The sequence below is a fragment of the Galeopterus variegatus genome, unplaced genomic scaffold (genome assembly GCF_000696425.1).
Source record: "Galeopterus variegatus unplaced genomic scaffold, G_variegatus-3.0.2 Scaffold2532, whole genome shotgun sequence".
Lineage (NCBI taxonomy): Eukaryota > Metazoa > Chordata > Mammalia > Dermoptera > Cynocephalidae > Galeopterus > Galeopterus variegatus.
This window is the reverse complement of record NW_007728643.1, coordinates 253,662-265,780: the sequence shown is the minus strand read 5'-3', so window position 1 is coordinate 265,780 and position 12,119 is coordinate 253,662. Positions and strand designations below refer to the sequence as shown.

The following is a 12,119-nucleotide window of genomic DNA, read 5'->3' as shown; positions in this document are numbered from 1 at the left end:
GAGCTATGATTCAGCCTGAATCTGTGGCTCAGTGAACACACAGAGGAGGCGCCCAGAACTTTCTAGAAGGATGACAGGGTGACCCTTGATTGAAGTCCTAAAGAATAAGAAGCTGTTGTTCAGGTGGAGAGGAGAAGGAAGGGTGCTCCAGGTAGAAGGACCAGCACTAACAAAGCTACAGAGGGAACAGGGCCTGTGGCTCATTTAGAAAGTGTGAGGTCTAGGGTGGTGGTAGGAGAGAGTATAGGGAACAGCTGGAGCAGGGAAGGCAGGCAAGTAGCAATTGGACCCAATTTAAAACATGCAAAAAATGGTATCTTTTCCCTTAGTGAGTCCACTGTCTCCCCCTAATCAATAAATGAGGAGAGAGAAGCCACTGAAAAGTGTTTTCTTGTTTTAACCAGGCTTGCCACAAAAGGACCCAGATGGCCTGTGGCTTAGGGAGGATCATGTGTCGGGCCTGGAAGATCTCCAAAGAGGGGTCTTCCGAGGAGCCGCAGAGCATGGCCAGCGCTGCTCCTCACTTCTGTCTGGTCATTTGCTTTCTCATTTGTTCTGTGTCCAGTCGCTGTCCCCACACCTCATCAATCTCCTAGGGCTCACGGAGGAAGGCCAACCTCGCTGCCGTGGAGACCCCCAGTGCCTGGCGCTGACATCGGAGAGCTGGACTCCATCTGTCCTGATGATCTGGGGATAGATAAGGGCCATTAACGCCTTGCTTAATTATGGGACCCCAAAGCAGGCCTAGTAGTTACAGACCAGCAGAGCTGGAGATCCAGGCTTCATCTGATTTTATTTATTTTATTTAAATGAATTAATATACGAAAGCCCTTGGAACAGTTCCTGGCACACAGCAAGTGCTGTAGAACTGATTGCTATTCTTGTTATCAGTGCTGTCATATTTACAGGTAGAGACACAGAGGCCTGGTGAGGACTGGGGACCTGCCCAGTTACACAGCAAGTGACAGGCTGAAATGGGACTGGGTCCAGACCAGGATGCTTTCCAAGGAATCTCACTGCACTGGGGCAGGATCCACCGGCTTTCTTTACACCTAGCCACTGACGTTTTGAGCCCTGACCTAGGGTCAGTTCTAAGGAAAGGCACAACAGGAGGCTTCTTATCTGAGGGGATGAGTGACAAAGGCTGTCCTTCTTCATGAAAAAGTCTGCTTGATCTTATCCCCAGACAGCCCCGTACTACAGGTGCCTCCATTTCCTGATGGGCAAATTGAGTGTGTACATACCATGCCTAGAGGCCTGGTCTTAGAAGACGGTCAATAATATTTAACTTGTGCAGTCCCCTGGGTGGGCACAAGCTTCTGATTAATGGAGATGTCACAGTGAAATTTATCCCCCACCCAATGCTGGCCTTTTCCCCTTCCAGAGTGAGAAATGAGAAATGATGACCAGGAGAGTGAGAGAAACACCAGCTGGGGGGTGGGGGGGTGTCCCCAGAGGGTCAGGGCCAGAGGATGGATGGTGAGTGGCCCACTATTGGGGGTGACGAGAGTGCCCGGGGCACCCATTAGTCTTATCCTGGGACATTTGGGGTAAACTCGTACCTGCTCCTGACTCTGTGAAGCATCTGCACTATCTGCTGCTGAGAAGAATGTCTAAATAGAATCCAGCAGGCTGATTGAGTGGGTTTCTGTGCCAGTCCGGGAAAGGTGGGTGGCGGGCCTGGGCCACGAGGCCGTCTTCAGCCGGAAGAAGTAAAAATCAAGAAGATGCTTGTTTAGGGAGTAGCTACCAAGACCTGTGGTGCTAGGCTCAGCATCCTTTCTGGAATTTACCAGGGGAAGCAGTTACAAAAGAGTGTACCATAGTGCACCAGTTAAGGGCCTGTCTCTGGAGCCAGGGTGCAAATCCTAGCCCCCACCTCCTTCCTTTCCTTATCTGTAAGTGGGATAATGTTGCTGTTGCTTGCCTCATAGAGTTGATGTGCAGATTGAGAGTTAATATACATGGAGTACTCAGAACAGAGTCCCGCACAAGGTGAGCCATATGTAAATGTTGCTATTGTTATTGCTATTATTTATACCTGCTGTGTGTCAGATGCTTGCAGGCACCAGTCTCTTATTAAATCCTCACAACCGATTCTCCTTACAGTGTGTAAGTAGAGCTGAGACGTGAACCTCGATTATTTAGCTTCAAAGACTGCATTTCCCCCTGGGCCAAGATGACTCCAAAACTCTTTCAGTGCTTATCTGAAATCTCTCTTCCTTGAAATATCCCCCCACTCTTCCCTATTGGATGAGAGCATGGAGATATTAATGATATACTTTATGGGCATCCAGTGTGCTATGACAAAGCACAAACTCATCCACCCCCTGTTGAAGGATGGCATTCTCTGCCATATAAAATGATCCCATGAACACTACCTGCTGGGTCAGGCTTCTTGGTTTATTTCCTGTCTTGTTCTTGCCAATCATAGAAATGCAGAGGCCTGGAGCTGCAGAGGCCTGGAGGTGCAGAGGCCTAGAACTGTAGTGGCCTAGAGCTATAGAGCCCTAGAGATGCAGAGGCCTGGATGTGCAGAGGCCTGAGGTGCAGAGGCCTGGAGGTGCAGAGGCCTAGAGCTGCAGAGGCCTAGAGCTGCAGAGGCTTAGAGCTGCAGGGGCGCAGAGCTGCAGAGGCCTAGAACTGCAGAAGCCTAGAACTGTAGAGGCCTAGAACTGTAGTGGCCTAGAACTGTACTGGCCTAGAGCTATAGAGCCCTAGAGATGCAGAGGGCTGGAGGTGTAGAGGCCTAGAGGTGCAGAGGCCTAGAGCTGCAGGGGCCTAGAGGTGCAGGGACCTGGAGCTGCAGAGGCCTGGAGCTGCAGAGGCCTGGAGCTGCAGAGGCCTGGAGCTGCAGAGGCCTGGAGCTGCAGAGGCCTAGAGGTGCAGAGGCCTAAAGGTGCAGGGGCCTTGACCTATAGAAGCCTAGATGTGTAGAGGCCTAGAGGTGCAGGGACCTGGAGCTGCAGAGGCCTGGAGCTGCAGAGGCCTGGAGCTGCAGAGGCCTGGAGCTATAGAGCCTAGAGATGCAGAGGCCTGGAGGTGCAGAGGCCTAGAGCTGCAGAGGCCTAGAGGTGCAGAGGCCTAAAGGTGCAGGGGCCTTGACCTATAGAAGCCTAGATGTGTAGAGGCCTAGAGGTGCAGAGGCCTAGAGGTGCAGAGACCTAGAGCTGCAGAGGCCTAGAGGTGCAGCGGCCTAGAGCCTCTGGGATAAAGCTGTGTCCTGGCATGGAATGATGAGAACCCTGTGACCGGAGCTACAGGCAGCTCAAACCCTGACACCAGAACTGGTGATGGCCCAGATAACCAAGTGCCCAGCTCAGGGCCTGGCACACCAAGGTACTTATAATGGAAGAATCAGTGAGTAAAACTGACTTAGGCCCTGGTTTTGAGGTCCCCTGATAGTAGCCCCAGGCATGTTTCTTCTCTCAGTGACAACACTGATCCCACTTCATGGCTGGCCTCCCCTCCTCTGATTGTGAGCACAAGGGCTGGCCTCGTGTCTTGTTTCAGTATTTTCAGAAACCAGCATAGTATCTAGCACATAGTAGGTGCTCAATAAATATTGAAGGCATGAGTGAGTGACTGGGTCCTACATTTTATTCACCCATGACTGCAAACTTGAGCAAAACCAGGTCACAAAGCCCACTTTTGTGATTTCTACCTTGGTTATATAATGCCAGGCAGCATAAGGAGAGTATTATAGGAAGAGCAAGCTGGGAGTTGTTTGCAGACCTGTCAGCAAGCACTGGCTACAGATACCACTTGTGGAAGCTGGGCCAACTCTTCAGAAGACAGAACAAAAACACACTGGCCTGGAACCATAATTTTTTTCTTGCTCAACTTACTCTATTCACCCAGAATTGGTTCATTTCTTAAGTGGCCAGTAAGGTCCTTCCTTATTGGAGAAGGAATGTGTTAATAGGGGCCCATTCAAGGTTAAGCAGAGCAAATGTTTCTGGCAGGTTTCCTCATTTTACAGAAGAGGACATTAAGTGTCAGAGTTAAGTGAATTGCTCAAGGCTGCACGGCTAATCAGTAATTGTACTTCTAGCTATGGTTAATTGAACACTTAGTGTATAATAGCCACTAATATAAGTGCTTTGCATATATTATCATATTTAATCTTGGCTACAACAACCTTATTGGGTTTTATTATCCCCACTTGACAGAGGTAGAAACTGAGCCTCAGAGAGATTAAGTAACTTGCCCCATGCTACCTCATTAGATATCGGTGGAGCTGGGACTCATGTCCAAATCTGGCAGACTTGGGAGCCCCTGCTGAAGTGGTTCTCAGCCAGCAGAACATACACATTGGAAATGCCTGTGATGCTTTAAAAAAATACTCATGGCAGAGTTCTACCCCAGACCTGCTGAATCAGAACCTCTGTATTCTAAAAAGCTCCGTAAGTGATCCTGTTTGCCTCTTTGCTTGAGAACCTCAGCATAAAGTACTCACTCTCTCTGAGCCCCAGGTTTTCTTATCTTGTAAAGAGTTGCTGGGATCCAGCACTCTTTGCAAAGATGGAAAAGAGCTTATGCACGTGAAAGGCCCAGCACAATGCCCATGTGCAGGGGTGCTCAGTAATTTCTGACTTCCTTGTTCCAGCAACCAAGGAGCGCCTGGAGGGCTTTGGGTCTCTTCTGAGTGTACATGACCCCACTTTGCCAAAGACCCAGAACACTGTTTTCTGGGCTTTGGGGTTCAGTTTCCCTATTGTTTGTTATTATTCTTAATAGAATTCAGGAGAAGGCCACAAGTGGGCCAGACATCTGTGATAAATATGCTGGGGTTTTTACAGGAAAGACTTCCCCAGTTCACTGTATTCTATATTTTTTGCTTTTCTTTCCAGCTACAACATAGCCAGAAAATATCTTGCTTGAACCAAAAGAAAATAGCCTGTTTGCATCTGGTGAAAGTCGACTTAGGAATGAGCGTTGTATTATAGAGCAGAGCATGCGGGCATTTGGAGCCCTTTTCCTAGAACACCCATCTGAAAGAGAAAGGGAATATTTATTCCATATTCCAGTTCCTGCATGTTGGGAAAACAGAATAATTTAATCAGGCCCCCTCGCCTTGGGGCAGGTTGGGGGTGGTGCAGCATTCTTTGTGGGCAGGTTGTGTGTGGGTGGAGTTAGTACACTTGCATGGCACTGCCACTTTGGCTGGCGTTTACTGCCTTGGGCAGCCACCGCCACATGAGAAGCCGTGCTTTCCAACCTATGGCTTCCAAGCACCTGTTTGCTGGTTACGTAGCTCATAGACCTGTGTGTAAGGGGTCTGGTGATCCGGTGTGGTGTGTGAGGGGTCTGGGGACTCAGCCTGGCGTGTGAAGGGTCTGAGGACCCAGCCTGGTGTGTGAAAGGTTTGTGACCCAGTGTGTGAAAGGGCTTGAGGGGTCCGTGAACTCCAGACCCAGCCCTAGCCCAACAATTGGCCCAGTTGGTGCAGGATTACAGGCAGGTAAGAGAGCTCCATAATTGGCGATGTTGGCAGGATTCAGACATTAGCTATAGGATGACAATTGGCATAGTTGGCAGGATTCTGAGCAGGTACAGGAGCTAAAAGCCCTTGGAAGAAGGAGGAAATGTGGCTACTTGTGAATATGCTCTGCCCTATGGCCACTTTCCTGTTGACCAGGATCTGGTTGCTGCACACTGTACTGCAAGGCAGCATAGACCAGGTACTACAACACAAAACCCCTTGGGAGGGGGAGGAAATGTGGCTGTCTTTGAGCATGCGGTGCCTGGTGGCCACTTTTCTGCTGACTGGAGCCTGGCTGATGATCACTATGCTGCAAACTGATCGAGATTAGTGGCAGAAAGCAGAGATGTTGGAAGCATGGATAAACGTCCAGGAGGATGATGTGCAGTGACTGGCCACTCCTGCCTCTCACACCAGGGAGGACGACCAACCCAGTGGTGAGTTGAGGAAAACTTTGTGTCTCCAGGCATGACCTGTTGTGCATGAGAAAATGAGACAGTAAAGCAGCAGAAACAGGGAGAGCCCCTGACTGCTGCAGCTATGGGACCTAGGGGTGGATGGTGTAACATGCTCTAGAGACGATATAGTAAATGCGTGTTGTGTTTGTCTGAAGGCAAATGGCTTGAAGGGTGCCACTTAAACCCGATGGCTTGATGGGTGATGTAAAACCTGAGAAAAGAATGAGAAAAGAGTGTCACATGCAGATGGGCAGATGACCTGAGGACAGGTGCCTCTGCAGAATTTCAAGTATGTTTTCACCTGGCGAAAAGATGGAAAAGTTAGTTTCTGTTACTACATGCGTGTCTCAGTGGCAGCAGTTACAGGAGAGCCATAGATATGCACAGGGGCAGGGCAGCCACTCCTTGATAGACTGGGTGAATGCATCTGTTTGAACTGTGGGCAAGTGCTGCAAAACTGCCTGAGACTGAGTGAGTAGCTGGTGTAAGCTGAGCTGATTGAACTAATTCAAAAGCCAGAAGGTAAAAGGGAAGCAGAGCATAAAGATTTGGAAAATTTGCAGCCTTGCCATGAGGTAGAGAAGTGCAGAGCAGGAGAAAAATGCCAGGGTGAAGCAGATAAACTGTTTGCTAAAGACATTATCTTGGGGGTGAAGCATCCAGATGCTAAAAACCAGGACAATGGGGAAAATGCCCTAAAGGCATTTGAAAAGTCTGGAAGGTGCCCCACCCATCACAGGCCCTGAGGGTGTTTGAGAAGTTTGGGAGAGCACCCCTCCCATCCTAGGAGAACTGAGTTGTCCTGGAGGACAGATCTGAGGTGCAGCTGCCCTTGGCAACCTGCTCCCTGCATCCCAGATGCTCTGGCTGGAGCAATCCTGCCTCAGTACCTCCAAAGAGCAAAAGCCAAAAACCTTGGTGGCATTCACATTGTGTTAAGTTTGCAGGCCAGCAGTATGTGAGAACATACTAGATTTTGGAAGATGTATGAAAAAATTGGGGGACTCAGGCAGAGACCTGTCACAGGGGTGGAGCTGCTGCAGAGGTCATCTATGGAGCAGTGTGGAGAAGAAAGTGGGGTCACAGCCCCCACAGAGAACCCCCACTGAGGAAATGTCTCATGGAGCCAGGATGGTGGGACTGCCACCAGGAGCCCAGAACCGTGGGGCTGCTGGCAATGTACAGCACCTGCCTGGAAAAGCCACAGGCACCAGGTAGCTCAATGGTCTGCACGTGGTGGAGCTGTAGGGGCGAGGTTGCCCAATGCTTTGGGGATCCAGATGCCCCAGTGTGCTTAACGTTTGCCCTGTTTGGGTTTCAGATTTATTTGGGGACTGTTTTTCCTTTCTATTCCCAACAGAATGGGAATGTGTACCCAATGTCTGTTCCACCATTGTATCTTGGAAGTAGATAAATTTGGTTTTGTTTTTCAGGTTCATAGCTGGAACGACTTTTGCCTTTAGTCTCAGATGAGACTTTGGACTTTTGAGTTGGGGCTGCGACAAGCTAAGACTTTTGGGACTGGGATGGAATATGTAATATGTAAATGTAAGGGTCATCTATCCTCGCTAAGGGAACGTTGGGGAAGATTCTGAACATGTAGATTGTACGGCAAGAGACCCTGAAGGGGTGGATTGTTAGGAAAATAGAATAATTTAATCAGGCCCCCTCACCTTGGGGCAGGTTGGGGGTGGTGCAGCATTCTTTGTGGGCAGGTTGTATGTGGGTGGAATTAGTGCGCCTGGGCGGTCCTGCCACTTTGGCTGGCGTTTACTGCCTTGGGTGGCCGCTGCCACCCGAGAAGCCACGCTTTGCAACCCATGGCTTCCAAGGACCTATTTGCTGGTTACCTAACTCATAGACCTGTGTGTAATGAGTCTGGTGACCCAGCGTGGCGTGTGAGGGGTCTGGGGACTCAGCCTGGAGTGTGAGGGGTCTGAGGACCCAGACTGGTGTGTGAAGCGTTTGTGACCCAGTGTGTGAAAGGGCTTGAGGGGTCTGTGAGCTCCAGACCCAGCCCTAGCCTGACAATTGGCCCAGTGGGTGCAGGATTACGGGCAGGTAAGAGAGCTCCACAATTGGTGACGTCAGCAGGATTCCGACATTAGCTGTAGCGCAACACTGCACCAAGTGCTTCACATATGTTATCTCATCTCATGTGAGGCCTCCATCACGGGGATGTGAAGAGTGTTACTATCCCTATTTTACAGACGAGGAAACTGAGGCTCAGAGAGATGACATGATATGACCAAGGCCCGGCAGCTAGTGAGCAGGCTTACACCTAGTTTGTCTGGCTTTGAAGCCTATAGTCTTCTCCATAATTGCCTGCTCAGGTCTTCTGTTTTCCTCCAGTATTTTCCAATAACCTGAAACTAATTTCATAATAAAAGCAAACAAGTTTTTAAAAATTGTTCCAAAGGATAGATAGACATCTTTCTAAAATGTAACATTCTTGCTACACTCGGTATCCCCCGTGTCTGTCACCGGTTAGATGTGCAGTGTGTGATGGATGAATGTACAAATGGGGACCCCACAGCTTACCTGCCTTGCTGTCCCTTCCTTCCCGCAGGGCCACCACAGCTCTTACCTGGGACTGTACCCATTTTTGCTTCGACTTCAGACTCTCTCCCAGCATGCCTGGGGCTGCTTCCTTGGGGACTCCTTTGCTTGTGGGCAAGTCTGCACTCCAGGGTTTAGCCCTTCTTGTGTTTGGCCTGTCTTAGGAATAAGCTCACTCCTCAGTTCCCCTTCTGATACTCGTGGATCAAGTAATTATCAAGTATATTCCCCCATTTTATTTTTATACATTAAATACTGGTGATAGTAATAACAGATATAATTTTTAGGGCCTCCTCTGTCCCAGTGCTCAGTTGAAAACTTCACATACAGTATCTTGCATACTCAGAACAACTCTACTGTAGTGGATTGAACAGTGTTCCCCCCAAAAAAGTGTCCAAATTCAAACCCTGATAACTGAATGTGGATGTTTGGATATAAGATCTTTGCAAATATACTTAAGTTAGGGATCTTGAGATGAGATCATCCTGAATTTAGGGTGGGCCGTAAATTTAGGACTGGTGTTCTCATAAGATAAAAGAGAGAGAAATTTAACATAGAGAAAAAGATGATATAAAGATGGAGGCAGAGGGCCGGCCCGGTGGTGCACTGCTACAGTGCGCCGTTTGGGAGCGCAGCTGCACTCCCGCTGAGGGTTCGGATCCCACATACAGACCGGTTCCCGCTCACTGGCTGAGCGAGGTGCAGACGCAGCACCGAGGGTTGCGATCCCGTTGCCGGTCCCGGTCCGGTACGGGCACGACACTGAGGGTTACGATCCATTGCCGGATACGAAAAAAGACAAAAAGGAAAAAAATAATAATAATAAAATAAAATAATTATGTATGTACATTACGTACAGCCAAGTTTTCTCTCTACAAACCAAGGAACACCAAAGATTGCAAGCTGTCATCAGAAGCTAGGACAGCGACATGGGACAGATTCTCCCTCAGAGGCGCCAGAAGGAACCAATCTTGCCAACACCTTGATTTTGAACTTTTGGCTTCAGAACTGTGAGAGAATGAATTTCTATTATTTTAAGCCAGAAAGTTTTTTTTTATTACAGCAGTATTTAGTTTCCTATAAACAAATACACCTATAATACAGCAGTTATTTTTCATTTTACAGAAAGGAAAACTGAGGCTGAGAAAAAGTTTATGACTTTGCCCAAGGTCACAGACTGGATTCTAGCCCAGTTCCAGGGCTGGCTTCTTGGACATGAAACCTGTACAGAACTCAAAAGAGCCTGAACTCAGAAAAGCAAACGCTCCGCTATTGCCTTCTTGGAATTCTTGATAATTTTGAACGAGAGGCCCGCATTTTCACTTTGTACTGGGCCTCACAATTATGTAACCAGTCCTGACCAGGTCTCTCTGGTCTACAAATCCTGGCTTTTCCTTCGTTATCTGTAGTAACACAGCCCTCACATCCTTGATCTCCATTCATCCTAATGGCCTCCCCCAAAGATGATCACGTCCTAATCCCCAGAACCTGTGAATATATTACCTGATATAGTAAGGGAGACTTTGAATATGATATTCAGGGAAGATTGTGGTGAACGATCTGGTGGGCCAGATGTAATCATAATGGTCCTTATGAGAGGGACACAGAAGGAGTTAGAGTCAAAGGAGAAGGAATGGGATGACAGAATTAGAGACGGGAGTGATGTGCTGTGCAGACAGAGAAAGCAGCTGCTAACCAAGAAACACAAATCTACGAGGAACTCAAAAAGGTATGGGAATGGAACCTCTGGAAGGAACCAGCCCTGCTGATACCTTGACTTTAGCCCAGTGGAACAGAGTTTGGACTTCTGACCTCCAGAACTATAAAAGAGTAAATTAGTGTTTTAAGTCACTAAGTTTGTGGTACTTTGTTATAGTAGCAACAGAAAACTAATACAGTCTGCTTCCAGGACTTCCTCTTACTCTCACCTTTAAATCTGCAGAAGACAAATAAATCATGCTGGTGGTATTTGAGAAAAAAAATATAGCTCTAGTTCAACAGAAAAACATTCAAAACATTTAAATAACATTTATGTATAATTGTAAAAATCACAGGTTTTCAATGGCAAGATTCCTTTTCCAATGTTCATTTATTACGCAGAAGAAAATATCCCAATATTTATAGTTAAATCACTAAAATAATCAGTGTGATACAATAATTACTTGTGTAGAAATACAAAGATATTTCAAATGTGTGTCTTTTAAAAAGTTCTCTTTGCTTCTGTCTTGATCTTTTTTTATTATGAAAGGAAACATGATTTTGACATTTGTGTTATTTAATGATTAGATTTCTGCCTAATACATAAAAATAATAAATAATCTTTTAAGCATTAAAAGATTATTTTAAGCATGAATATAATCTAGGTCACTTTCAGAGAAAAAAAAAAAGAAAAGCAATCATCAAAATTCTACAACACCAAACAAATAAAAGTAAAATAAAAATCAAAAGAGAAACCAAAGTCCATTTCCTTAGCCTGACTTTCAAGGTCACTCGTCACTTAGCCTTTGGCCAGTGTTCCTCCGACACCTGCCACCAGCCCACCTTTCTGTGCAGAGGAGTGCAGCTGAATAAGCATGAGTTTCCCATCAAATTCTGTTCCAGTACTTCCTGCCTGTGTAAATTTGAGCAAGTCATTTCATTTGTCTGGGTTGTATTATGTCCATTTCACAATGAGGACATTGGTTCTCACGGCTGGGTCATAGAGGAGATAAGCCATGCTTGGTGTAATGCTCTTTGCATATCATAGGTGTTGGGGACGATGGTGTCAAGTATTAATTGCTGCCCCCAAGAAACAAGTGCACCTATGATATAGGAGTTATTTTTTATTTTATAGATAGGAAAACTGAAGCTGAGAAAAGATTTATGACTTAGCCCAAGGTCACAGAATTTGCAAATGCCACAGACTGGATTCTAACCCAGTTCCAGGGCTGGCTTCCTGTACATGCAAGCATGTTCTAGGCACACTGCCCATGACTGAAATACTGATTTCAGAAAGTTTGTTTCAGGATTTTGAAGTAGATGTTTGAAACTCCTAGCGTCAAGCAGTCTGCACAGAAGATGAAACCTGGATTGATCAGGGCATGAAGGTTATGCCTTAAATAACTGAGGACCCAGGGATGATGCTTGTTAAGTTGGGGAGAAGTGAATCTTTGGTACAAGGGCCACCCTGTTCCCCTTGCAGGTATGAGGCAGAGGGTGAAAGAGTCCCCAGATGGGTTTGATTTTGACATCCAAAGAAGATGGCCTTGGGAGCCTCTTCCCAATGCCTGGCTCATTGTTTTGGGACACAGTGAGCTCTGCAAGGCTCTTTCCCCACTTCATTGTTGATGAGTGGATTGAAGATGGCGGTATGGGACGAATAACAGGATATTTGCTCACCTTCTTTAATCGAGTCCCAAACAACAGTGGGTTGAAAAAGATAGAAGGTTTATTTCTCTTATATAAAAGTTGCACCTGGTAGGTGGTCTGGGGAGGAAGGTGGCTCTGCTTCACGAGTCATCAGGGGCCCTGGTGCTCCCTTTCCTGTTACTCTGCTATCCCCTAGAGTGTTGGTTTCGTCTCCCTGGCTTTAATTAACTCTCATCTGCCTCATCTGTGTTTCAGTGAGCTGGAAGGGA

At 47.2% G+C, this 12,119-nt stretch overlaps 1 long non-coding RNA gene across 1 annotated transcript in view; it reads right to left on the bottom strand.

The window, feature by feature from the left end:
• Positions 1 to 372: 372 nt before the first annotated feature.
• LOC103598216 overlaps positions 373 to 12,119 on the bottom strand; it is a 23,228-nt gene continuing 11,481 nt past the window's right edge. The window contains exon 2 of the long non-coding RNA XR_551183.1: positions 373 to 687. This is a non-coding gene — a long non-coding RNA (uncharacterized LOC103598216). The remainder of the gene's footprint in view (positions 688 to 12,119) is intronic.